The 23095-nt window shown below is 44.8% G+C and overlaps 1 long non-coding RNA gene across 1 annotated transcript in view; it reads left to right on the top strand.

Annotated features, from left to right (window-relative positions):
* The window catches only part of LOC128322174 (uncharacterized), a 39104-nt gene extending 16317 nt beyond the window's left edge, over positions 1 to 22787 (top strand). The window contains exon 4 of the long non-coding RNA XR_008305577.1: positions 22488 to 22787. This is a non-coding gene — a long non-coding RNA (uncharacterized LOC128322174). The remainder of the gene's footprint in view (positions 1 to 22487) is intronic.
* The last annotated feature ends 308 nt before the right edge of the window (positions 22788 to 23095 follow it).

Here is a 23095-nt window from a genome sequence, read left to right as displayed (position 1 = left end):
GAAAGGGATTATTAAGGAGGATATGGAGGTTGCAGAGAAGCTAAATGTGTTCTTTGCATCCGTCTTCACGGCAGAGGATACTGAGCATATATCTGTTCCTGAACCAGGCTGTTCAGAGATCGAGGCTAAAGAACTAAGTCAGATAGAAGTGACAAGAGATGATGTTCTAAACTGTCTGGAAAAACTGAAAACTAGCAGATTGCCAGGGCCGGATGCCATCCATCCAAGACTCCTCAAAGAACTCAAATGTGAAATTGCTGACCTCCTCGCTAAAATATATAACTTATCCCTGCAATCAGCCTCTGTACCAGAGGACTGGAAAGTAGCAAATGTAACACTGATTTTCAAAAATGGATCCGGGGTGATCCGGGAAATTACAGGCTGGTTCGCTTAATGTCAATTCCAGGCAAATTGATGGAAAGTATCCTCAAGGATAAAATTGTAAAGCACATAGAAGAACAGGCCCTGCTGAGAGAGAACCAGCATGGCTTCTGCAAAGATAAATCTTGCCTCACCAACCTTTTGGAGTTCTTTGAGAGTGTCAACAAGTGTGTGGATCAAGGTGATCCAGTTGACATAGTGCACCTGGACTTGCAAAAAGTTTTCGACATAGTTCCTCATCAAAGACTCCTGAGGAAACTTAGCAGTCATGGGATAAGGGGACAAGTACATGTGTGGATTGGTAACTGGTTGAAAGACAGGAAACAAAGGGTAGGTATAAATGGAGAGTTTTCTCAATGGAGGGAATTAAGAAGTGGGATCCCCCAGGGATCTTTACTGGGACTGGTGCTTTTTAATTTATTCATAAATGATCTAAAAGTAGGGATACTCTGTGAGGTGGCCAAATTTGCAGATGACACCTAACTCCTTCAGGTAGTGAAATCCAAAATAGATTGTGAGGAGCTCCAAAAGGATCGCTCCAAACTAGGTGAGTGAGCGACAAAATGGCGAATGTTGTTCAATGTTGGCAAGTGTATAGTGATGCACATTGGGACAAAAAAAACCAACTTCAAGTATATTATTATTATTATTATTATTATTACATTTATATCCCACTCTTCCTCCAAGGAGCCCAGAGCAGTGTACTACATACTTGAGTTTCTCCTCATAACAACCCTGTGAAGTAGGTTAGGCTGATAGAGAAGTGACTGGCCCAGAGTCACCCAGCAAGTATCATGGCTGAATGGGGATTTGAACTCAGGTCTCCCCGGTCCTAGTCCAGCACTCTAACCACTACACCACACTGGCTCTGTATATGCTGATGGGATCTGAGCTGTTGGTAATTGACCAGGAGAGGGATCTTGGGGTTATGGCGGACAGCTCGTTGAAAGTGTCAACTCAATGTGTGGCAGCTGTGAAAAAGGCCAATTCCATGCTAGAGATCATTAGGAAGGGGATTGAAAATAAAACTGCTAATATTATAATGCCCTTATACAAAATGATGGTGCAGCCAAATCTGGAGTACTGCGTACAATTCTGGTCATCACATCTAAAAAAGGACATTGTAGAACCGGAAAAGGTGCAGAAGAGGGCAACCAACATGATCAGGGGCCTAGAGCACTTTTCTTAGGAGGCAAGGCTACAACACCTGGGGCTTTTTAGTTTAGAAAAAAGACAACTGCAGGGAGACATGATAGAGGTCTATAAAATCATGGATGGTGTGGAGAAAGTGGACAGAGAGAAATTCTTCTCCCTCTCCCATAACACTAGAACCAGGGGTCATCCCATGAAAGTGATTGCCAGGAAATTTAGGACAAACAAACGGAATTACTTTTTCACACAACACATAATCAACTTGTGGAATTCTCTGTCCTGAGATGTTGTGACAGCCAACAACCTGGATGGCTTTAAGAGGGGTTTGGCTAACTTCATGGAGGAGAGGTCTATCAATGGCTACTAGTTGGAGGGCTATAGGCCACCTCCAGGCTCAAAGGCAGGATGCCTCTGAGTACCAGTTGCAGGGGAGTGACAGCATGAGGGAGGGCATGCCCTCAGCTCCTGCCTGTAGCCTTCCAGCAGCATCTGGTGGGCCACTGTGTGAAACAAGATGCTGGACTAGATGGGCCATGGGCCTGATACAGCAGGGCTGTTCTTATGTTCATATGTTCTTAACATTCTTACGTTCTTATGTTGAACAGATGTGTTACCTTTCAGGGTATTATCTAATTGTGCCTTTGAAGTCAGCTACCCAGGTCTTCCTCTTACCTTTCTTCCACACAATCACTTCTTCCTAGGTTTTCCTCCTACCTTGCTTCCACACAACTAAAAATTGGGAGCATGCACAGCTTCCAAACCCAGTTAGTTTTTGATTGTGTGAAAGACCTCAATATCATCCAGAGACTCCTACAGTTGAGTCACTGCCATGTGCCTGGGTACATTGCCCAAGAATGAAATATTTGAGACTGGCCTATTGTTATTGAAAAAAGCTGACTCTTTGGAGCCCCCCCCAAAGGATTTACACACACTTCCTTTAATTAATCATATAATGATACGCTTTGCATATGTTGTTTAAAAGAAAGTCATTTAAAATGCTAATTTAAAAATTTGTATTTAATTCCTATCTCCCATGAAAGGATCTTCAGTTCTAATAATATTGTCCCTAAACCAGGGTGAGCAATTTATTTGGCAGTGAAAGCTGCACTATGAATTTACCATGCATTGTGCGGAAAAGGATGGAGAGGGAGATGTCTGCTTATGTGCATGTTTAAGCTGCATCTAATTAATACCATTTGGATATCATTTTCATGAGCCTGACAGCTGTCAAAATATAGTTAGGGAACATGTTGTACATTCTGAAACATCTCTTCAAATGTAAAAAACTTGAACCAGCCTGAAAGGAAGAAGATATATGGAGAGATATAGCTGTCTTATACTATTGGTCCTTCTAGTTCAGTATAAACTTGTCATGCATCTGGTAGATAACCCTTTATGCCCCTGTATTTAGATCAGCTGTAAACATTTGAGGACCAAACTCCAATCCAAAAATTAGACTGAACATGGGTTAATGTTCCTCATGACGGTATTGTAATGACAATATTTAAATACTTGGGAGAAAAACCTCTACAAATATACTAGTTTACTTATAGCGCTTTTAGTGTAGGCCAATAGGACAAAGAAAGCTTAAGATATTCAACACAGCATTGATAGCACAGGGTTTCATAAAAAGTGCTTTCAAGGAGCATAGTTCAAGAAACGTTCTACTTAGTTACAAACTGTAATGTAAGAAAAGAGCCAAGTGAAGTGTCTGTCTGAAGATGACCTGACTTCCATTCAGATTTCTAACATTTTTCTCCTAAAGTTTCTCATGACTATACAAAACCATAACTTAGAGAAACGCGTTGGCATTCCTTTCCTCTCTTAATAGGAAACTAGTTGTCATGTACACATTTGTTTACTGCTTTTTCTTTGATCTATTGTTACTGTAACCAGAGGTGCTCTTACCTGGCTGAAGTCCAGGGCCTCCATAGCCCCTGGGGCCCCCCCAATCCTCTTAGACTTTTCCAGGTGTTGTGGTCGCCTGGCAGAGCATGATGATGCTTAATTTGCAGGGGTGGGGGTGGGGCACTCCAAAGGCCTTTAGGTCCAGGCTCCAAAATTACTTAGGTGCACCTCTGATTTTAATTCAAATTTAACTTTAACTTTCTTCACTAATCCTTATGTTTGAGAAGCAAGTGCAAAACTCAACAGCTCCTAAAAACACATCCTGAGAAACAACAGAATTGTAGGAGCAAAGGTTGTTGATTCTTTAAAAAAGGTTACAGATAGGTTGTCATCTCTAGATCTAGCTGAATCAAATTAAATAAGGAAAAAATTGGGTGATTTTATTCCAATACAGTATCCATCACAAACTAGGAGAGGAGAGTTGGACTGGAGAGGAGAGCTGGTCTTGTGGTAGCAAGCACAACTTGTCTGTCCCCTTAGCTAACCCTGGTTGCATATGAATGGGAGACTTGATGTGTGAGCCCTGTAAGATATTTCCCTTAGGGGATGGAGCTGTTCTGGGAATAGCATCTAGGTTCCAAGTTCCCTCCCTGGCAGCATCTCCAAGTTAGGACAAGATTTTTTTATTGAACCAACAAACTACCAAAGCATACAGTATGTTGCCAAAGCACAATTATATACAAAGTGGTTGTTTGTACATGATATATCTACAAAGATTTACACACAAGGATTTGGAAACACACAAGTTATGAAGTATATGCAGGTAGTACTGTAACTCGGGGGTAGGGGATTACAAGGCACATCAGGTAATCGGGGGGGTTACGTCCGACGTCCATTTCCACAATTTGTCCCATTGCTGTTTAGAAGAGATACTCTTGTCTTTTTGCACATAACCATACAAACTTTTCCAGAAGAAATTTACTGTCTCATCTGCGTGAACCTCTTGGTCGCGTCTTCCCTCCCTATTCCTATGCAGGAGCATTGCATAAATGACATACAAGTTTACTAACCTGATTACGAGAAGGGGAACGTTCCAATTCCCAAGTATGGGGGCACCCGTTCCGTCCCGTTTCCTTGAAGGTTTCTTTCTGGGACCTCAAAAGGAGGTTCTATCGCTCAAACCTGAGAGTTACGGCTGAGAGAGATTCCTGCCTGCAACCTTGGAGAAGCCGCTGCCAGTCTGTGTAGACAATACTGAACTAGATGGACCTATGGTCTGATTCAGTATATGGCAGCTTCCTATGTTCCTAGCAGAGTCAGAGCTTAGACACAGGCCTTTCCCAGCACAAACCTGGAACCTTCTGCATCCACACCATGTGCTCTAGCACTGAGCCAAGACCTCTCCCCAGGAAACGTGGTCAAACAAATCACAGTTGCATTATGGGCACCCTACTCTTTGTACTAGAGGTGTGTATGGAACCAATTCTGGTTCAGTTCACATTTGAATTGAATTTGAACTGGACCACCAGTCCATGAGCTGGTTAGAAAGATTCTTTATTTACGGCCAATGGCGAAAACAAGCCAGTTTCAGTTGAACTGGCCTCTGGTTCGGTCGGACGGTTGAACCAGGTTGAACTAGTTTGGAACCGGTTAGATTCATTTCGAGGGGTATGCTTGTAAACAGGAATCTGGCGAGGATTCCCCTCTACAAGCAAAGGGGAACCCTGCCTTTAAAATACTTCTAATAATGATGGTGGTGGTGGCAGGAGGGCACCTTACCACTGGCACTGGTGGAAACGGTGGCCCCTCTAATCTCCAGACTGGATCCGGCACTCCCAGTAGCAGAGCCTGGTTCCGGCTTCTGTTCTTCTGGGAGTGCCAGACTCAGTCCAGAGTTTAGAGGAGCCTCTGCTGCCGCCACTGGCACCATTAGTAAAGTGCCCTCTTGCTGCCCTCCAGCCACCATTAGAATTATTTTAAAGGCAGGGCTCCCCTTTGCTTGTAAAGGGGAATCCTCACTGGATTTCCCTTTCCAAGCATACCCCTCGAACTGCCAAACCAGTTCTGAACCAGTTCCATTCGAATCGGGGTCAGTTCAGTTTGAACTCAGACTGGCACCCCTCTTTTGGGTGCCATTCTGGTTCCAGTTTGAACTGATCAAATCAGCTCGGTTCAGATAGAACTGGGTTTGAATAGGACCAATTCCGCACATCCCTACTTTTTACTTCTTTCCACCCCCCATTATATTTTCAAATTTATCTCTTAAAGCAGAAGAACAGAAACTAGCCCCGCTCCCCACCCCCAGATGAAAGCTGGGATTTGGGAACCTCAGCAAAGCTGAATGAATATGATGTGTTGGGAACTAGGGATGTGCACAAATTGATTTTTTGATATGATTTGTGCCCAAAACAAATCACCCCTGATTTGTTTTGCCACATCTACCCCCCGCCATCACTCCCAGATTTGATTTGTATTTGATTCAATTTGATTTGGATTCTGATTGATTTGGACCACTTAACAAGGTCCTAGGGGCACCAAATTTGGATGGAGGATACTTCCCCATGGGTGCCACCTACTAGCCAAATTTTAAGGCAGTGGGGCACTTGGTTGGTATATAATTTTATAAATTTTATAAATTATAAATTTTATAAATTTTATAATTTTACTGATTTTGTATATTTCTGCCATAGGAAATAATGGGTATTCAAAGTTGCCCTATCCTAACCCTAACATCAACCCCCAGCTTTCATTTAAATAAAAAAGCTAAGCTCTAGCCCTTGTAGAAGTGGAGTTATGGAGCAAAATGTGCGGTCATTTTTCAAGTGTTTGGATTCTTTGGTGTATAATAACTTTTCCTCATAATGAATCCCTATGAGGATTCATTGCACACCTTCATTTATTCTGTTCATTTGGACTGTCATTGGACAGTGCCAACTGTCAACTGCCACGTACCAACTACACACACACTCCACCTACAAAGCAGTGGGTTACTCATTTTATTTTTTAGGAATATTGAAGTGTTTAGATTATTTGGTGTCTAATAACCTTTCCTCATAATGAATCCCTATGAGGATTCATTATATGCCTTCATTTCTTCTGTTCATTTGGACAGTCAGCTACACCCTCCCCTGCCACACACACACACACACACACACACACACACACAGAGTTTATTTTTAATGAATTTTAAAAGTGTTTAGATTCTTTGGTGTCTTCATTACACACCTTCATTTCTTCTGTTCATGTTAATCCTACTGCTTTGCTGGCGAGGGTGGGGAATTAGTGGCATCCCATGTTCCAACTACTCCCCAACCCACAAGCCACTGGGTACTCAGTTTATATTTTAGGAATTTTTGAGGTGTTTAAACTCTTTGGTGTGTAATGAATCCTCATAGGGATTCGTTATGAGGAAAGGTTATTATACGCCAAAGAGCCTAAATACTTGCGGGGTGGGTGGGACTTAGAACATAAACTGAGTAGTACCCCACTGCCTTGCGGGTGGGAGTAGGGTGTAATTGGCACATGGCAACTGACAGCTGGCACTGTCAAAAAGACAGTCAAAATGAATAGAAGAAATGAAGGTGTGTAATGAATCCTCATAGCGATTCATTGAGGGAAAGTTATTATACACCAAAGAATCCAAGCACGTGAAAAATAATGACCACACAGTTTGCTCCATAACTCCACTTCTACAAGGGCTAGAGCTTAGATTTTTTTTTTTTAATGAAAGCTGGAAAACTGGGAGGATTAATGGGAGAGATCCCAATCTCGATCGATTCGAATCGAATCAGGCACGATTTGATTTGTACCCAAATCTAGCCAATGGACCACAAGGTGATTTGTTTTGTCTCCAAATAACCCTTATCAAACTAGATTCGGGTACAAATCAATTTGTACCCAAATCGAATCCGACGTCCCTATTGAGAACTACTGCTCAAAATCTGCTCATTGGATACTGTAGAGGAGCCATTGGCCTAACATCCAAAGCTTGTTGGATCTTGTTTAAGGAACAACTTCACATCCTCATTGTGTGCATGGAGCACAATGGAGCTGCCTGACAACTGCTCCTGACATAATGGCATTACTATTCCATAGTGAAGGGTTTTTTGTCATTACTACTGCATAGTGAGGGGCATTACTACATAGTGAATGGCATTATTACTCCATGAATGGCTTTACTACTTCATAGCAAGGGGTGAGGTTTGGGGGTGATTTTCCCCACAGTTTAATAGTTTTTGAAGATCAGGTTTGTGATATTTTGAAAGTGGGGGATGGCAATATCGCCTATCAAGAAAATTAGCAGAGCCAGTAAGTATTGCTTGCTAGTAGAGGATGGGAAGTTGATTCAGTTGCCATATCCTCTAGCCAGGCTGCAAGCCAGTGGTATATCTATAATTGAACCTGGTGTGACAAAGGCACCTAAGGGAAAGGGGGTCCACTGGCCAGTGAACTGGTTGGGTGACAGTTCTCTCTTTGCTCTCCCTTTCTCATCTCCCCAGCTCACTGGCATACTGTTGGCTCCCAACTGGAAGACTCATATTGGAGGCATCAGTTACCCGCTGTGGTGTGTTTAATGAATTTTTCGCAGACAAAATCTCTTGGATTCGGGCTGACCTAGATGGAGATTCCACAATTAATTTGATGTCTGAACTGGAGGTGTCCGACAGCTCCTCTTATACAATTCGACTGGATCAATTTCAGTTTGTGACTCCTGAGGATGTGGACAAGCTGCTTGGAGCGGTGAGGCCTACCACTTGTCCTCTTGATCCTTGTCCAGCATGGCTTGTTCTATCTAGCAGAGAGGCTGTTGTAGGCGGCCTGGTAGAAATCATAAATGCTTCTCTGAGGGAGGGCAGGATGCCTCCTTGTCTTAAGCAGGCAATTATTAGACCTCTTCTAAAGAAGCCTGCGTTATATCCCTCAGAGTTGAGCAATTATAGGCCAGTTTCCAATCTCCCATGGCTGGGCAAGGTAATTGAGAGGGTGGTGGCCTCTCAGCTCCAAGCAGTCTTGGAGGAAACTGATTATCTAGACCCATTTCAAACTGGTTTTCGGGTGGGCTATGGGGTGGAGACTGCCTTGGTCGGCCTGATGGATGATCTCCAATTGGCAGTAGACAGAGGAAGTGTGACTCTGTTGGTCCTCTTGGATCTCTCGGCGGCTTTCAATACTATTGACCATAGTATCCTTCTGGAACGTCTGAGGGGGTTGGGGGTGGGAGGCACTGTTTTACAGTGGTTCCGCTCCTACCTCTTGGACAGATTCCAGATGGTGTTGATTGGAGATTGTTGCTCTTCAAAATCTGAGCTTAAGTATGGTGTCCCTCAAGGCTCCATACTCTCTCCAATGCTTTTTAACATACAGTATACATGAAGCCACTGGGAGAGATCATCAGGGGATTTGGAGCTGGGTGTTACCAGTATGCTGATAACACCCAGATCAACTTCTCCATGTCAACTTCTTCAGGAGTTGGCATATCCTCCCTAAATGCCTGCCTGGAAGCAGTAATGGGCTGGACGAGGGAGAATAAACTGAAGCTGAAGCCAGATAAGACGGAGGTACTTATTGTGCAGGGTCGGAACTCTAGAGACGATTTTGATCTGCCTGTTCTAGATGGGGGTCACACTTCCCCAAAAGGAACAGGTTCGCAGTCTGGGAGTACTTCTGGATCAACGTCTCTCCTTGGTTTCTCAGGTTGAGGCGGTGGCCAGGGGTGCCTTCTATCAGCTCCGGCTGATACGCCAGCTGCACCCGTTTCTCGAGATCAATGACCTCAAAACAGTGGTACATTTGTTGGTAACCTCCACACTGGAGTTCTGTAATGCACTCTATGTGGGGCTGCCTTTGTATGTAGTCCAGAAACTTCAGTTGGTTCAGAATGTGGCAGCCAGGTTGGTCTCTGGGTCATCTCGGAGAGACCACATTACTCCTTTACTGATGGAGTTACACTGGCTGCCAATAGGTTTCCGGGCAAAATACAAAGTGCTAGTTATAACTTATAAAGCCCTAAACGGCTTAGGCCCTGGGTATTTAAGAGAGCGTCTTCTTCGCTATGAGCCCCACCAGCCGCTGAGGTCACTTGAGGAGGTCCGTCTCCAGTTGTCACCAACTCGTTTGGTGGCTACACAGAGACGGGCCTTCTCGGCTGCTGCCCCGAGATTGTGGAATGCGCTCCCTGCTGAGATACGATCCTCCCCATCTCTGGCAATTTTCAGAAAACACCTGACAACACATCTCTTCAACCAGGCTTTCTCAGCTTTTTAAAACTTGTTTTAAAATTGTTCTGATTATTTAATTGTTGTTTTATGATGTTTTTAATTGTTAATTATTGTTTTATGCTTTATAATTTTTGTTTTAATTATTAACTGATTTTAATGGTGTTTTAATGTAAACCGCCCTGAGCCTTTTGGAAGGGCGGTATAAAAGTTTTAATAAGATAATAATAATAATAATAATAATAATAATAATAATAATAATAAATAAATAAATAAAAAATATTGGCTTCAAGTGAGTCAAGTCTTCTCCAGCAGGGGAGGGTGGAGGAGTGTTGAGCTGCATCCCTTTTCCTCCTAACTGGCTAAGGCTCAAGTTCAGTCTGGCAGACTGACTGACAAGCTTAGCATGAAGGGAAATGTTGCTGAGGGGTAAAACCATATTACTCATTTTCTCTGCTTCCTTCCCCTAAAAGTATCCCTTAGAGAAATGATTATTTTACCTCTAAATGCTAGCGAAACATCTGGGATTCAGTTTCCTGTATAAAACTTTGAGAGTTTTGTGTGTGAGAAAGAGGGAAAGGGAGATTGAGCAAATTGAAGACAGGCAGACACATTGTTAATGTTGTATGATGTGACTGTAGTGGGTTTATATGATAAAAAGACAAGTTTTTAAGCTGAGGAAATGCACATGTACAAGCGTGTGTGTCTGCAATTGTGCAGAGTCTGTGATATTTGCATAGGATTGCTCTGGCCAATAATATTTTCTCATCACGTCCTTAGCGTCCTTCTGCAGCAAAAACATGGGGGGTGGGGGGGCCAAGGGGCCAGGAGTCAGGGGCCCATCTTCACTTCTTATCCCAGGGCCCATGCCAACCTTGCTAAGCACTGTTATCAACCAAGTTAGGAAAAGACAAGGAGCCGGGTCTCAAGATCAGTGAGACCCAGTTTGTGAAGCTCAGCCGGGAGAGTGGGCTAAGCCCACTTTCCCCGCAGACGATCGGCCGGATCGGCTGCCCATACGATTGCCAGCTCCGTGACAGAGTTGGCGGGGGCTGGGGAGTTTGGGGGCCGTGTGGCCCCCGGAAGCTCCAGTATGCCCTGCACGAGTGCGCAGGGCACTGGAGAGACCCCCGGAGCCAGGAGGTGGCTTTTCACCTCCCCTCCGGGGGTCTACTCATGAGTAGCCATGGCGCAGAGCCACACTGCGGCTACTCACGATCAGGAAGCCCGGGTTAGCAGAGCACTCGCTCCGCTAGCCCGGGCTTAGGGGAGGGCTACAAAAGCAGGTGACCCGCTTTGACTCAACCAGGCTTCGCTGCGAGCCCGGTGAGTCTCACGTTGGGTGGAGAGCAGGCTGAGCACTCTTAGCCCGCTTTCCACTGATTGTCCGAATAGCTCCATCGACTTAATGGACCATAAGTTGATTAAATTTGAAGGCCAAACCACAGGATCACCATTGCCTATGGAAGCTAATGGCTCCATAAATGAAGTGGGGAAGCCCCAATTACTGAAATAGCTCTTGATCCTGGGGTTATATTTTCACTGATTACTTTTACTGCCTTGAATGATCAGTATCAATCTGATCATTTCAATTACTGAATCCTACTTTGGATGGGGGGCCCTTTATGGGGGGGCAGGAGCAATTGCCCCTCTCCCTAAAAAAGGCCCTGGCTCTCTTGGTTAGAACTGAAATACAGAATGGGATCCTAAACATACTTCCTGTAGTAATGTATATCCCTGTACTGTAGTAAACTGCTTCTCCCAAAAAATTTTTCCCAGGGATGCATGTTTATAGGGTCAAAGAGGGCAGAATCAGATTTAGGGGAAGCAACCCAAATGATCATCTGAGGTACCAGGATTGGGCAGAGCTGAGAATTTCTAGTTTCTATAAGGTTAGAAGAAACTTTTTTTTAATTATTTGCTTCTATATGGCACAAATGAATCCAGATTTACAGATCCACGTGTGCATGTTTTTCAGCTTAAATGACACAGATAAATCATACACGCAGATCATGCATCAGTGTTGTGAAAGGAGCTACAGATGCAATAAAAAATAAAGTAGTCAAAAGTTGAACAAATGGAGGGGGGGCGCCAAAGAAGATCCTCACCTGGGGTGCCATTTGATCTAGGGCTGACTCTCAATGGGGAGTACAACTCCCCAACTCTCAAAACAATTTGTTACTAATGTACAGAAGCCAAATTCACGCATTGTGAAGCCATCCAAACTTATTTATTTTGTATTTATAATTACTGACAGTTTTATAATCATGTTTGCAATTAGACTGATTCTGTCTCTTTCAACTTATCTCTGTATAAAAACTTCCATGATTGTTATTGTTTACCACCTAGTCATAAGCCATGAACACTGGAGTGAAATGTTATTGTTTTCCTTCTTTATAAATTATGTGTGTTGTTGTTTTATTGTGCTCTGTTTTCTTATATTTTTGAATTAATTGGTTATTTCATACTCTGTGTGTGTGTGTGTGTTTTTGTGTTGTTTTTTTAAATGTTCCTTGCTAAAACTTTAAGCAAGCAGTGATGTGCTGATGCTATGTGGCCAAAGCCAATCCAGAGCAAGAGCAAGAAACTCTGTTCTCATTCTGAATGAGCCTTGCAGAGTTGCATTGCAAACCCTTTCACCCTTGCTTGCAGTCCCTATAGTGGGACGCTGCTAAAACACTGTTTTGATTATGTGAAATTGTTTTATTTGTTTTTACTTTGTTTTTATATTTGTCGTGTTTTAAATTGTATATACTGCTGGTGGTATATAGCTATGATATCAGGCAGTATATGATATCAGGTGGTATATAGATATGATAGGTAGGTAGGTTGGTTGGTAGATTAGATAAAAGGGTGTGTGTGCACACATAAGAACATAAGAACAGCCCTGCTGGATCAGGCCCAGGGCCCATCTAGTTCAGCATCCTGTTTCACACAGAGGACTGACTCAGATGCCGCTGGAAGCCTGCAGGCAGGAGCTGAGGGCATGCCCTCCCTCCTGCTATCACTCCCCTGCAACTGGCACTCAGAGGCATCCTGCCTTGAGGCTGGAGGTGGCCTACAGCCCTCCGACTAGTAGCTGTTGATAGAACTCTCCTCCATGAAGTTATCCAAACCCTTCTTAAAACCATCCAGGTTGTTGGCTGTCACCACATCTTGTGGCAGAGAATCCCACAAGTTGATTATGCGCTGTGTGAAAAAGTACTTCCATTTGTTGGTCCTAGATTTCCCAGCAATCAATTTCATGGGATGACCCCTGGTTTTAGTGTTATGAGAGAGGGAGAAGAATTTCTCTCTGTCCACTTTCTCCACACCATGCATGATTTTATAGACCTCTATCTTGTCTGCCCGCAGTCGTCTTTTTTCTAAACTAAAAAGCCCCAGGTGTTGTAGCCTTGCCTCATAAGAAAGGTGCTCTAGGCCTCTGCTCATCTTGGTTGCCCTCTTCTGCACCTTTTCTGGTTCAACAATGTCCTTTTTTAGATGTGGTGACCAGAATTGTACACAGGACTCCACGTCTATGGGTTTGGTTTGGGTTTTTTGAAAGGGTGAAAAGTTCACAAAAAGCACCCACCTTCCCCCCCCACCCCACCCTTGTTCTGGTTGTGTATGTCCTCTCTCTATCCTCAACAGCAGCACCTAGAGCAGCAGGCTGTAGGGTGGGGTAGGGGCGCTTCTTTCCCAGTAAATCTAACTGGACTGTAACTTGCTTCCCACCTCTGACTGCAAGACTGGTTGAATGGAAAATGCTGTTTGGGGTGAGGAGTTGCAAGAGAACAGCCAGGGATGTTCATCCCTTCCAATGAAGTCAAGCATGAAGGACAGCTTATATGATTGAAGGGCTCTTGCTCTATCCCCGTGACTAGCAAAATGGAAACACGTTGTGCAAAATAGCAAATTCTGTAGAATTCATTACGAAACATAAAATAATTTGCATGATTTATTGAGAATGAAGAATTCTTGGCAGTGAAGAATTTTAATAAAGTGGGGTATGTGTGATCCAGATTGGGACTGTGCCATGGAAGGGAACACTTTGCCCCCACCATGGTATCATTCCATGGTTTTGCTCCATCATGGTTTTGTTTGGCTACTATCTGCACCAGGAAGAAAAGAGCTCCTGTGGTACCAATGGGAATTTCCCTCCTGGGGTGTAGCAGCGGCAAGGAGGAGGATGTTCTGGATCAGGCCAAAAGGTTTATACTCTCCCCCACCCTGTGCTACAGTATCAATCCTAATGTCTGTCTGTCTGTCTGTCTGTCTCTCTCTCTCTCTCTCTCTCTCTCTCACACACACACACACACACACACACACACACACACACACACACCAGTTAGTGATGTGAACAAAACAGGATTTCCCAGTTCAGTTCGAGTCTGAATTGAACCGGGCACATTCAGTTTTGGCACCCCAAACGAGGGCCCGGATCGGCTTGAATGTGAGCCAGTTCGGGTGTGCCAGGGACATTTCTGCCCCCCTCAATGGCAGATTTACTGCCTCTGAGACTTCAGGGTGTGCTGCTGGCGGCCACAAATGGCAGCAACCTACAAAATGGCCAGCGCCACCTCAGAAAGTGTCGAAATGGGGCTTAGAAAACCTGGGGGAGGCTGGGGGGGGGAGAAACCACCAGATCCCCCCCCCCGATGGCCGCAGCAGCACACACATACACCAAGGCCACTGAACCTGGTGGTAAGTTAAGGGTTTTTTAAAAAAAATGTAGAACCCCCAAACCAGCCTCGATCCAGCCCAGGGGGTTCGGCTCAACTTCGAGCCGGATCAGTTCAATGTCAAACCAGCATCTTGAGCAAGCCGATTCGCACATCCTTAGCCATAGTTACTATTAATGAAAGCAAAACTACACATTTAGCATAGTTGGGCCCCTACCACTACTGCATGGAGATTTGGTCATCTCTTAGGCCAGGCATCCCCAAACTGCGGCCCTCCAGATGTTGCTGAACTACAACTTCCAGCATACCTAGCCACAAAAAATTGTGTCTAGGGATGCTGGGAGTTGTAGTTCAGCAACATCTGGAGGGCCGCAGTTTGGGGATGCCTGTCTTAGGCACATAGGAAGCTGCCTTATACTAGACTTTTTCACACAACCACTGGCAGGGTAGGAGGAGTGCCAATACTCTGGTTAAGAGAATTAGATGTGCTCCCAATTGGCAGTTCTGTGCTTGCAAACATTAAGGTAGGAGGTAGGAGAATGACCTACCCAGTTTATGTCCCCAGTTTTTTTTTTTTACAAAGGTAGGATGAAAAGTCACCCTGCCCAGCTGCTGCCTCATACACAATCATTCTCTCTTACCTTAATGTTTGCAAGCACACAGCTGGGAGCATGCCCAGATATCCTACCCAGACTGGGCACCCCTTCTACCTTGCCATTGGTCATGGGATTAAGCCTACTGAGTCAGACCCTTCGCCTGTCTAGCTCAGTATTGACTGCAGCAGGACTGCCCAGCTGCGGTCCTCCAGTGGTTGTTGGACTACAACTTATTAATTTTTTGGTTTATGTATTTATCATATTTCTATACAGCCGGACATCTGCATCCCTAGGCGGTGTACATGAGTTAAAATACAACAAATATAAAAACAGGATAAAACAATTAACACAATTATGATATAAAACCAATTAAAATTAATTAAAAGCCAGGGAAAACAGGTGCGTCTTGAGGGACTTTTAAAAACAGCCAGAGATGGAGAAACTCTGATTTTAACAAGGAATGCATTCCAGAGCCCCGGGGCAGCCACAGAGAAGATCCCAAGTAGCCACCAAACAGAGCCAGCGGTAGCTGTAACCAAATGTCAAGAATGTGCAGTTCTTTTAAGACTGGTGTTATATGGTCTTTTGGGGTTATCCCAGAGACTGGCTGCCACATTCTGTACCAACTGTAGTTTCCAGACTATGTACAAAGGCAGCCCCATGTAGAGTGCATTACAGTGGTCAGCCTGGAGGTTACCAGCATATGTACAACTGTTTTAAGGTCATTTCCCTCCAGAAATGAGTGTAGGTGATGTATCAGGCAAAGCTGATAAAAAGTACCACTGGCTGTTGCCTCAGCCTGAGAGACCAGAGAGACTTTGGATCCAGGAGAACTCCCAAGCTACATACTTGTTCTTTCAGGGGGAGTGTAACCCCATCCAGAACAGGCAGATCTAAACCATCCCCCAAGTTCTGATCCTCACAGTCAGTAAGTAAAGTGTGCTATCAAGTCAATTTTGACTCCTGGCACCCACAGAGCCCTGTGGTTTTCTTTGGTAGAATACAGGAGAGGTTTGCCATTGCCTCCTCCTGTGCAGTATGAGATGATGCCTTTCAGCATCTTCCTATATCGCTGCTGCCTGATCTAGTACCAGCAGGGATTTGAACCAGCAACCTTCTGCTTATTAGTCAAGCATTTCCCCACTGAGCATTAGGTGGCTCCCACATTCCGTACCTCCACCTTATTTGGATTCAGCTTCTATTTTTTTATCCCTCATCCAGCTCATTACTGCCTCCAGGCAGACATTTAGGGATGTTATGCCATTACCTGATGAAGCTGATATGGAGAAATATATTTGGGTGTCAACAGCTTATTGATAACAAACACCCTGTACCAAATCTCCTGATTATCTCTCCCAGTGGTATCATGTGGATGTTAAAAAGGTGTTAATCATTCCTAACTATTGACCATTGTAGCTGGGGGTGGTGGGAGTTGTAGTCCAACAGCAGCTGGAGGGCTGCAGTAGTGCAGCTTTGGTCTACTCTGACTGCAACCCACTTTCCAGGGTTCCAGTCTGGAGGTTTTCCCAGCCTCCTGCCAGGGATTGAACCTGGGACCTTCTGTATACAAAGCAGATGCTCTGCCACTGACCAACAGCCCCACCCCTGCTTTCTACCCAATGTCAAAGAGAAAACTGGGGGAAGACTTCTGAACTGCTGATTAAACCATCACAAACGCCCAGAACTGAAACGCCTTTTTTCCTGTGGAACTTCATCACCGCATATTTCCCTAGCACAGACAGAAAGTTATTAACTTTCCAATAAAAAAATGTTTAAATGTCATTAAAAAGTTTCAGTTCTATCATAATTCTCCTTAATGGTGGAAATTTCAGTCCCGGCCCCTCAGTCCTGAAATTGCATTTTCAAATAACCCTGTGGTTTAAGTCTCAAATTACCTAATTACCATATTTATTGGCAGATTCTGTTTTCTAATCCCTGATGACTTTGTCAGATATATTTATGTCTCCTTGGTTTTACTGTTATACAAGAAAGAAAGAAAAAAGTCAGGGGTGGAGGGTTGGGGGTGGGAAGGGGTATGCCCCACCCAGGCTGGAAAGCTCTGGAGAGCACTCTTGCTTTCTGACAATATTAAGAACTGAAGACACACTGCAAACTGATTTGGATGTGTTATCAATGTTGACCTTTAACAGGATAGCAATAAGAAATAGAGAGGAAATCACCCTTAAAAGTAAAATCATTCTGTCTCAATTTTCTTTTTACCCCTTTCTTTAAAAAAAAAAAAAAGTTAAACTGGGATCACATCAACAAGAAAAGTAATTCTAGGCAAGAGGATTGATGACATATTAATAAAATGTAAAGCCTCCATTACACAGTGTCGTTGCTGGAAAGATAGATGCCCAGAGTCATTTAAGACAGACAGTAATTTCCGTGTGCTGTAAGAAATATACAGTATTGCTTACTGAGAAGGTCATGTGAGACCAAAATGTTCACCTGTGGAAGGAGCTGGTAGTCATGCCTCTGTTGTACTTCTGTGTCTCTGAATGAGTCGCTGAGGCTCTACACACAATCAGTGTGTAGACCCTAATAGGGTTGTGCAGGGAGAGCACGCTCTTCCCGCAGACGATCCTCAAGCTAGCCCTGGCGGTCAGATCGGCTGCCCACACAACTACCAGCACCGTCACGGAGCCGGTATGGGAAGCGGGGATCGGGGCCACCCAGTGCCCGGAAGTCCTGGAATGCCCCACGCATGTGTGTGGGGCATTCTGAAGAGACCCCCAAGGCCGGGAGGCTTGCTGTGGCCTCCCGTTCGGGGGTCTACTCACGGGTTGCTGCAGCATGGAGTTGTGCCATGGCAACTCATGGTCAACTAAACTAACCTCGTTTAAGGAGAGGTAATTAAGCAGTCTAACCGTTGGGAGTCACACGGCTCTCGGCGGTTCACACACGCGGGGGAAACTAGGCTAGGCTCCCTTAGCACATTCTCCTCCGCACATGTGAATAGCCTCTGTTTGTTTTAACCTTACCTCCTAATCAGCCTCTGCTGGGCTCAGATGCTCTTTCTGTACATTGTGTGCTTGGATCATTCAATCATGCCCAGTGCACAGGCACGGCAGAATTGCCTGCTCTCAGAGGAAACTCTAAGTTGCCTCTCTGCATGAGTTGCTGTTCTGGCCTCCTTCACATCAGCCTCCACTGAGTGGTGGGTAAATCTGCTGCTTCTCTGCAATATGTATGACTAGACTAGCCGACCCCACACAGAGCATCTGTGTGCTCTTTGGGGCTGGCGGTTACCTCTTCCCCCCACCATCTGCCCCAGTCTCCATTTCCAGGCCCCGTCGCCTCTCCTCCCCACCGCTACTTCTGCCCTCCCTCCCCCCCCCCCCCCCAGGCCTTGCCTCTGCGGCTGGGCTGGGCCCGCCACTGCCTCTGGCCTCTGCGGCCAGGCCTGCAGCTGCCATGGCAACCAATCCTCCTGGGTGCGCCTCAGCCAATCAGGCCTGTCTGCCACCCAGCCAATCAGCTGGGCGCTGGGACGCACATTCCAAGGCACACCCAGGAGAATTAATATAATAGATTGGATCCTTCAAACACTTGCTATGGGAAGGGGTAGCCAATTTATTTGCACTCAGATGAGGCTCTATGTTGTTGCTGAGAGAGTTTTTGCCTCCACATAATCAGCCTCTGTTTGGGTCAGGTGATTTTGCCGTTTCTTTACCTTGTGCATTTGGATCATTCAGCCACACCCAGTGCACAGGTATAGCAGATTCTCCTGCCCTCTGAGGTTGCATCTCTGCAATAATTACTGCTCTAGGCCTGCCTCCCTCCAGTCGGCTATCGCTGAGGGCAGGCAATTGTGTTGCTTCCCTGCATAATTCAATAACTCCTGATATGGAGACTAGCAGAAGGACCTGCCTTTGGAGAGCCTGACTGGGAGAAGGCTCACCCACATCAGGGAATCAGGGAATCACACAGGATGGGCTCCTTTGAGAGTAGATTATTCTTACCTTTATACTTTCTAAAAGTAGACCTTTTCGGGTGTAAGCATGCCTTCAACTTAATTCAGAAAATAGGTTGCATGATCACCTTCTGATCTGCCTGCACACTAATAAAACTTGCAAACCTCAGGCCTGGATGAAATATACCTGTGAACTGATGTTGGTGAATTTTAGTAAGGACAGAATACTTTCTTTAACAGGTAGCTCCTTTACTAGTTTAACAGGAGGTGGCAAACTCAGGGGCTGATCTCCCAGGGAGCAGCTGCATGCTAAGAACATGGACACCAGGGGGAGCTGCTGAGGAGGGGGGCCACTAGGGGGAGTTGCTGCAGACCCTGCCATTTGCTTGCTCCATCATGTGTGCCCCTGCCCTCTCACATGCCCTGCCCCCCCACCTGCCCCCCTCCCTCCTCCTTGCTGCTGGCCTCAACAGCCCTGCTAACCACCACAGTCACTGCAACTGACTTGCTGCCGTTTGCTGGCTGTGGCGGGGTATAATGATGTCATCACCCAGTGCCTGTTATCCCAGGGATAATGGGTGTTGGACGGTGACATCACTATATTGCGCCACAGCCAGCTTGGTGCCTTTTGCTGCCCACGGTGACTTGCAGTGATTAGCAAAGCCACGGAGGTCTGCAGTAGCATGTGAGCAGAGGGGCTGCAAGTTGTGCCAGCCCACCAAAACCTCTGAACACAGGTCACCACCAATGTCACTATGATTAGTTACCAATTTTCTGCAGCATCAAAATACACCTAAGCACATGTAACCAAATTGAACTGTAAGCACCTTGGGGCAGTGACTTGTTTCTTTTGTAACTCTGTAAAGCATTTAAGAGAACAGCTTCTTCACCATGTGTCCCACCGCCTGTTAAGATCATCTGGGGAGGTTCATCTGCGGTTGCTGCCGACTCGTTTGGCGGCTACTCGGGAACGAGCCTTCTCGGTTGCTGCCCCTGTGCTTTGAAATGCACTCCCTGTTGAAATAAGAGCCTCCCCATCTCTGGCAACTTCTAAAAAGGCACTGAAGACACATTTGTTCACCCAGGCTTTTAATTAGATTTATGGTTTTAAATTCTTAATATTGGTTTTAAATGATTTTAGCTGTTTAATTGATTTAGTTTTTATTTTAATTGACAATTTATTTTAATTGTTTTTATTTTGATGTGAACCTCCCTAAGCCATTTTTGGAAGGGCAGCATATAACATGATCCCCTTTTACATGATCCCCACCGCACGTTAAGGTCATCTGAGGAGGTCTGCCTCCAGTTGCCACCAGTTCGTCTGGTGGTGACTCAGAGGCGGGCCTTCTCTGTAGCTGCTCCTGGGCTATAGAATGCACTCCCGGCAGAAATTCATAATCTGAGATCATTGCTGTCCTTCAAGAGAGCCCTTAAAAGATACTTATTTGGCCTGGCCTTCCAGAGTTTTAAATGAGTAATTGTTTTAAATTGTTGCCCTGATTTTCAGGGCTTTTAGCTGTCTTATTGGTTTTATTGTGTTTTAATAGTTTGATTTTAATTGTTAATTTGTTTTTAATTGTTTTTATTATGTTGTGGACCGCCCTGAGCCATATCGGAAGGGCGGTATATAAATCAAACAAACAAACAAACAAACAAATAATAAAGTTCCATATACATTGATGGTGTGGATAACTATTTTTTCTTAATAATGTTGTTAATTATTAAGTAGTCTCCTGTGTTGAAGCTAACCAGGCTATGAATCTAGATCTTAATGAATAAAAATAGGCTTTCCTGAACTGTACCACTTCTGGATGGAGGCCAGGATGTGCATGTGTAAATGCTCTCATTTATTTATTTATTCATTCATTCATTTATTCATTTATTTATTTTAAAACCCACATATAGAAAAGTAGCTGAGAGTTCAGCCAAATGTCTTTCCTGACATGCTATTTTTCTATGTGCAGGGAAGGGGCTTTCCCCCCTGAAACCAATAGTGTAGCAAGGTCTGAAGGCAGGGGCGTAGCAAAGTTGGAGTTGGCCCAGAGACAAGATTTTAAAATGGGCCCCTCCCTCATGGAAATTCAGCTCATGAAGTACAGAAATCTTAAATGAGGCTGAATCGTGGTAACAAAAAGCATAGTAGAAATACACACACACACACTATGTGCCACAACAGAACATCATCCTAAAGTATTTTTTAAAAGGTTTTGTGAATTGTGAAAGATGCAAGTCATTTAATGGTCCTAGAGAAAGACCTGCTGTTCTGGTAGCTCCAGGTCTTAACACTCACATCAATTTCGGAGGATGAATACAACTGAAGGAAGCCCGGGTGGGTACGCAGCTGGGGGAGTCAGTCATGTGACTTGCCTCTGGGAGCCCCCCCAAGGCAGTGGGCCCCCAGAAAAACTGTCTCCCCTTGCCCTATTATAGTTACGCCCCTGTCTGAAGGGGCCTGTGTTCCATAACTAAACAACGCTCCCCTTTTTTGTGGTTCATATGCCATTTTTTGAGGGTGCTCAGAGACTGCCTCACTTTTTCAGCTGCTACTGCCAGCCAACCGGCCACCCACCCACATGCCCGAGCGCCTGCCTGCCTCCCCTCCTCCCTGGCACCATTAAAGTATGGCATGCATGGGCCCAGAGCTGAAGGAGCTGTCCATCCTCGGTACTGGCAATGCTGATGAAAGCTAGTGATGTCAGCACCCAGCGTCACACTCTGGGGGTGTATGTGGCATCAGTAGCCCTTGTTGGCTTTGCCATCACTGACAAGGGCAGGCAGATGACTCCCCCACCCCGGTCCCATGTGGGGAGGCTGAGGAATGGCAGCAAGAGGGGGGAGGCAACAGGTGGGGGGCGCACAGTGACCCCTCTTCTCAGAAAGTCCGGGGTGACGCTGTTCATAGTACACAACTGCCCAATTACAGTTACACCCCTGTCTGGAACAATGTTCAAACATTTAATAAGATGTTAAATGGGCCATCCCTCCCACTTCCCCCCAAAACATTTGTGAGTCACCTTTAGACATCTGGAAAGCAGGTAGATATACATCCCTATAAATATAAATATAAATAAAGGCATTTGAAGCTTGAAGGTGGCTGCAGTCCGGGAAAAGTGTCCCCACTCCATTCTGCTGAATGCACAAATTGGCCCCGTGACTCCAGGACTTCATTATAACTCTTCTGTGTTCATACTGGCATACGGAAGAACAGAATCAAAACGCTTTATATTCATAGAAAGAAAATGCATTATTAATTGTATCCAGACTTGGATCAAGCCGTTCCTGCCCTGCTCAGATTGATCATTGTTTTGCCAGCCTGAACTATGAAATATTCAGGAATAAATCAAAAGTTCCTCTGGAGATTGATAGGATTTTTATTTTATTATTATTTTTAATCCCACATTATTAAATGGAAATAGTGATGTGTCTCGGAGGGCTTCAATACCTAGGACTAATTAGCAGGAGGCCTGAGGCCATAATCAAATCTACTTTGGTCCAGTAAATAACAAATAGAGCGGGACCTACCGCAGCTACTGCAAAGATCGGCAGCTTGCTTTATTGGGAGAATTCAGTTTCAGCAAAATGAGCAGGCTTCATGAGGCATTACCCACCAACTTCTCCCTTTCACATGAGCACAATTCATGGCAGCGTGTATGAGCCATACCCGAAGAGTTTTAGTTGGCTTTTTAAAAAGTTACTCTTTTTAATATATTCACAGATCAAGCAAGTAGGGATGCACCAAACCAGAACTGCAGGAGATGTGTCTCCCCCTCTCCGCATTGACACAACGAAGAAATGCAAGATAATATAGGAGCATCAAGCCAACACTACAGATAGAACCATCCAAATGAAATATGCTTCACTTACCTAGGTACCTAGGAAGCTGCCTTATCCTGAGTCAGACCTTGATCTTTCTAACTCAGTATTGTATACCCTGGCTGGCAGCAGCTCTCCAGGATTTTGGGCAAAGATATTTCGAGCAAAGACATAATTACATAAAATTATGTTTTATATTGTTTTTATTGTAACCAACTCTGAGATCTTCGGGTATAAGGAGGGCTAGAAATGTGAATGAATGAATGAATGAACGAATGAATGAATGAATGAATTTCCCAACATTTCTGTTGGACCAAAGTTAAATGGCTAGCCACCATGGCCAAATGTTGTGTGTGTGTGTGTGTGTGTGTGTGTACATGTGTGTGCGTGTGGCACACACACACACACACACACACACACACACACACACACACACACACTATAATGCAGGATAAGGCAACCTCAGTTCTCCAGCTGTTGTTGGATTACAACTCCCATCATCCCCAGCCA

Source organism: Hemicordylus capensis, chromosome 4 (assembly GCF_027244095.1).
Source record: "Hemicordylus capensis ecotype Gifberg chromosome 4, rHemCap1.1.pri, whole genome shotgun sequence".
In the NCBI taxonomy this organism is placed as follows: domain Eukaryota; kingdom Metazoa; phylum Chordata; class Lepidosauria; order Squamata; family Cordylidae; genus Hemicordylus; species Hemicordylus capensis.
The sequence above is the reverse complement of the archived record's forward strand: the minus strand, read 5'-3'. Positions and strand labels throughout refer to the sequence as shown.